General features: G+C 44.0%; 1 long non-coding RNA gene across 1 annotated transcript; it reads right to left on the bottom strand.

Annotated features, from left to right (window-relative positions):
• Nucleotides 1-3,370: 3,370 nt before the first annotated feature.
• Nucleotides 3,371-4,486, bottom strand: LOC118241751. The gene is made up of 3 exons (XR_004776339.1): nucleotides 4,393-4,486; nucleotides 4,220-4,278; nucleotides 3,371-3,654 (listed from the first exon to the last, which is right to left on the bottom strand). It is a non-coding gene; the product is annotated as an uncharacterized LOC118241751 (long non-coding RNA).
• Nucleotides 4,487-4,976: the final 490 nt, after the last annotated feature.

The following is a 4,976-nucleotide window of genomic DNA, read 5'->3' as shown; positions in this document are numbered from 1 at the left end:
GATGTTATTACGGCTGTTCTCATACATGAGACAGTTGTTTTGTTTCCTTTGAGTCGATTTGTTTGTTGTGTGTTTCGAGTGGGTTCTGTGGAGTAGGAATGAAAGCAGACTTCCACATGAAGGTGTGTGTGGGGGGAGGGGGCGTCTACTTGCAGAGTTCTTAAAACACAACGTGGAATCCGAACTGTGCTGTATTAATTCACTAACAGCACGGGGCTGTAATCTGTCTGTTCTCATGTTCAGGACCTCACCAAGGGCAGCATTATCTTAGCAGATGCAAAGGACTGACACCTACATACACATTAGGCAGGGGTTAGGTGTGTGTTTTGACTAGATCAGGAATTGTGTGGATTATACTGGATAAGAAATGTGTTTCAGTGTGTGTGTGTGTGTGTGTGTGTGTGTGTGTGTGTGTGAGAGAGTTGTGTTTTCTAAATTGGCTGCCAAGATGAGGAGTGTGTAGGAAGGAGAGTAGATGTCTTCAGGAGTCAGACACTGACAGCAAACACACACTGAATACTGATCACCACCATCAAGCCCACATTGCAGTGTGATCCTGCGAGTGTGTGTGTGTGTGTGTGTGTGTGTGTGTGTGTGTGTGTGTGTGAGTGGAGAAAAGCTGCATATCAAAAGAGGTTTAGAAAAATGTCAAAGCTGAACACAGTTCATGCACACACACACACACACACACACACACACACACACCCTTTTATGTTTGCATGAACGTCCCTAATATAATAATAATCACACAGAGCTCCCGCTCTCTCGCTCTCTTTCTCTCTTACATGTCTTCTCTTTTCTTCTCTCCCTCCTCCTCCTCTGTCACCCTGATTCTCTCTCTCTTCCTTTCTAAAGTGAGCTTCAGCTGTTTTGCATTTCATCAAACAGCCTCAGCCTTAACCTTAACAGCTCTCTGTAGTTAATAAGCCACAAAGCTGATGATTTTGCTATCATGCGACTGTATCTCCCTTATTTAATGTAGCACTGCTGGATCAGGTATTTACATGTAGTAGCGTGTTGTAATGGCGTGCGCTAATATTCTTGCCACTGAACACGTCTCTGCTGTTTTCTGTTACTGTGCTAGTATGACATTCACCTTAAGCAGTCTGGCAGATGAATCAGGCTATTAGTGAAACGCCCACACCAGGTGCTTCTCTTTTGCAGTGTGAGGCCGGTGCCTTTTGCATCGTACAGAATAATGTGTCCCAGATGACTCAGGTAGAGAAACACCTGATAAACAGTGTGTGTGTGTGTGTGTGTGTGTGTGTGTGTGTGTGTGTGTGTGTGAGAGAGAGAGAGAGAGAGAGAGAGAGAGAGAGAGAGAGATTAAGCTGTGTTGTATTCAGGAATTTGTGTTTTTCATTGACTTATGTTTTCTCAAAATCACACACAAAAGAAACATTTATTCAAAGGAAAATTCATAATGACTAAAGAGAGGGAATGTTCACCTCACATAGGACCCACAGTGCTGTTTGGTGGGAGCTGCTTTGGTGCAGCAGTGCTGGTGTGATTGTATCTGGTGAATGGACTAACACACACACACACAAACACACACACACGCATGCATGCGGGCGCACGCACACACACACACGCACGCACGCATGCGGACGCACACGCACACACGCACACACACACACACACACGCACGCATGCGGACGCACACACACACACACACACACGCATGCGGACAGCACACACACGCGCGCGCGCACGCACGCACGCACACACACACACATTCTCTGCAGGACTGGTCTAATTACATAACCAGTATTCCTAAAACACAGCATCAGGATCACACCCAGGATGAGTGCGGGGGCTGCTCCTCATTCTCCCTGAGAACACACGCGTGTCCTCCTTCCTGTTGAACGGAGTGGATGGGGACTGGGGAGGAAGCTTTGGCGCACCCTCCTTGGATTGTGAGATACAAGGACACCTCATCAGGGGTCTGGGTTAATTAACCAGATGAGTTGCTGTGTGGAAGACCATTGGCAGGCTCATTGAAGCATGAGATGAGAGAGAGAGAGAGCAAGAAGGAAAAAAGAGAGGGGGATAGTGAACGAGAGAGAGAAAGGTGGATCCATCTTTGCTGTCAATTTCTCACTAAAAGCAAAGAATTTTTCCTTTCTCAGTTCTCCTTGTTAGTCACCAGTTAAAGGAGTGGCATTACAGAATGACTGTAGCCAGCGCTTTCTCCATCCTGTTCCACACGCTTGCACCCAGGCTTGCATTCATTACTCTTGTTATAGTAACTTCGAAGGCTAGCTCCCTCATGCTAATAGGTTTAGATCATTTACACTAAAGGCCTTAGAGCAGGGAGTGTGCAGGAGTGAGGTGGAGGGAGTGATCATGGAGACTGGGTGGGCGCTATGGTGGGCGTGGCTGTGGGTGTGGGCTCCTATTGTGCATAAGATGTTCAGTGCGAGAGTGCTTGCTGGAGAAAAAGCACTGCTCTATACGACACAGGGCTAATCAGCTTTGTCCTGCATATACTGACAATTAGAGGAATGTGGGGGTTTTTGTGTGTATGTGTGTGCGTGCGTGTGTGTGTGTGTGTGTGTGTGTGTGTGTGTGTGTGTGGGGGGGGGGGGTTAGTCTTTTTAATACACTGTGCTGATGGCATGGCAGAATGTTGTCATATCTTTCTGCCATGCTATCAGCACCATGTATTAAAATTTTAAAAAGTAAAACTATATATAACTCCTCATTCACCCTTCTCTGAGCAGTCCTTCAAGCTTGGGTCCGCTACCACAGGACCTGCCAACTGAAGGCTCCTGTGTAGTGGTTTTTGCTGTTCCCAGGACTATGCTCTCCTGGATGGAGATCTTGGACGTTTTTCTTGGGATCTGCTGTTCTCCCACTTTGGGGGTCACATCTCCTAGTGCTGCTCCGATTACCACGGGAAACCCTGTTGCATTCACCTTCCACATCCTTGGTATTTCTCAAGCTTTTCGTGTTCCTTGTTCCTGATGTTGCTATCCCATGTGTGTGTGTGTGTGTGCTGAGCTACACACCTTGAGCTGTGTAATGTAGGTTTAGGTTTATTTCAGTTCTGCAGTGAGTCGGTACCAGAAAGCAGCTCAATAATGCCTACTTGACTCTAGGCAATATACAGCTAATATATACTGTCTGTGGTCATAGGAGAGATGAAGAGATACCTCTGATGTATTTCTGTAAAATCTCTCAACATTTATAGCTGTTCTATCTGTCTTGTATTTATAAGGTTTCTGAACCTTTAAGAATTAAACATGATTTCATAGAATGTGATCTATTCTAATTCAGAACAATAAATAAAAACTTGTTTTACAGCCAATACACATTTAATTAGCATAACATTATAGATGATCAAGTTTTAAATAATACAGGTGACCAATGGAAATGTATATGAACGCTAAGAAAATCACCTCTATTAACAGAAGAATTGTGTTGCAGTGTGACACAGCGTGGCTTGAACAAAAGAGATTTCTGACAGCCTAAAAAGATAAGACTTACAGGAAAACTTTCAAAGATGTGGACCTCCACTAGTTCCTGGTAGGGCACATAGTGTGCAAATGAAGGTGCTCTGCTCTGCCGCTTCGTGGTGGGGGTGTGCAGCAGAGATCAGTGCACGTGTGTGCTGCACAAACCTTGACCATGTGAACGTCGGCATTTACGAGTCTACAACACACAACACAGTTTAATGTTATACCACAGAAAGATCAGAGGACACCATCACTGCTCAAAACTAAATTTGCTGCCGTCCTAAATTTGATAAAGACCACAGAGATGTTTCACACCACTATTGAAGCTAGACAAAGGCTTGGTAGACATGATTTTTAGAGCAAGCATCACAACCTTATTCCAGACATGATGCGAGATGCAGACCAACCTTATTGACTCAGGATCTGAGCGACTTGCAATCACTAAATCACATTCAGACAAGACATTTCAAAACTAAACACAAACTCAAGCAACTTATGTATTCATCTACACAAGCACGTTTTATGTGGATGAATATGCTAAAGTACATCTGCTGTGTTATACTGATCTCCAACTACAAAACCCATTTGATTGAAAACTTTGCCAATAAAGGAACTACCATTAATTGACATTAAATATGACATTTGTTAATACAACGTTTTGTTAAAAAATAACTTTAAATATATAGCATTTGTTAAACATGACTATCATCATTGATTAGGATGACTTAATTGATAAAAATGTCACAATTTAGGTGACAAACCTGAAAAAATGTAGGTATTTCCCAAGAGTTCACCAAGCTTTTCTTACAGCTGTATAGACCTGTGGATATGGAGATAAGACAAGACAGATGCACAACAAACAATGAAAACGTACACCAACAATCTTACAATGGGCATATTTTTTACACACACACACACACACACACACACACACAGGAAAAAAGTTTGTATAAGGCCTTAATCTGGGTGTCTGGTGGGAGATTCCCGAGTCTTGTATAGAGAGCGTTTTTGTCTGTAGTCCACAGTCTCCTCTATTACATGGCAACTGTCTGTCCAGATTCTCCCTCCCTCTCTATATATACATCCACCCAGGCCCAGAACAGTCTGTTCCTCAATCTGCTCAAATAAAGTCACTGCTCATTAAAATCAGCCTCTGAACCCCCCCCCCCCGACAATGCAGGATGCATAGATGAATGGATGCAGGCAGTTATGTAAAATCTGACTGTGCATCCTGGCTCCTCCATGTGCTGAGGTCAGAGGGCGGCTATTGTGCACCAAGGCACTCCCCGATCATCCGTCTCTCAGCGGGAGGGAAGAAAACGGGGCCAGGACATTTTTAAATTAGTTCATTTTTAGGGGATCAGGACCAGTGAAAGCTATATTAGGAGAAATGGCCAGGACACAGCTGTCAACTCTTCCGATCAATGATTTGGGATTTTAAATAATTTTAGAGTCAGCAGCACCTTGTATTAGAACCTTATGCAAAGATCCATGTGAAAGTGTCTCCATGGCAATGTA

Source organism: Electrophorus electricus, chromosome 7, assembly GCF_013358815.1.
Source record: "Electrophorus electricus isolate fEleEle1 chromosome 7, fEleEle1.pri, whole genome shotgun sequence".
Classification (NCBI taxonomy): domain Eukaryota; kingdom Metazoa; phylum Chordata; class Actinopteri; order Gymnotiformes; family Gymnotidae; genus Electrophorus; species Electrophorus electricus.
The sequence above is the reverse complement of the archived record's forward strand: the minus strand, read 5'-3'. Positions and strand labels throughout refer to the sequence as shown.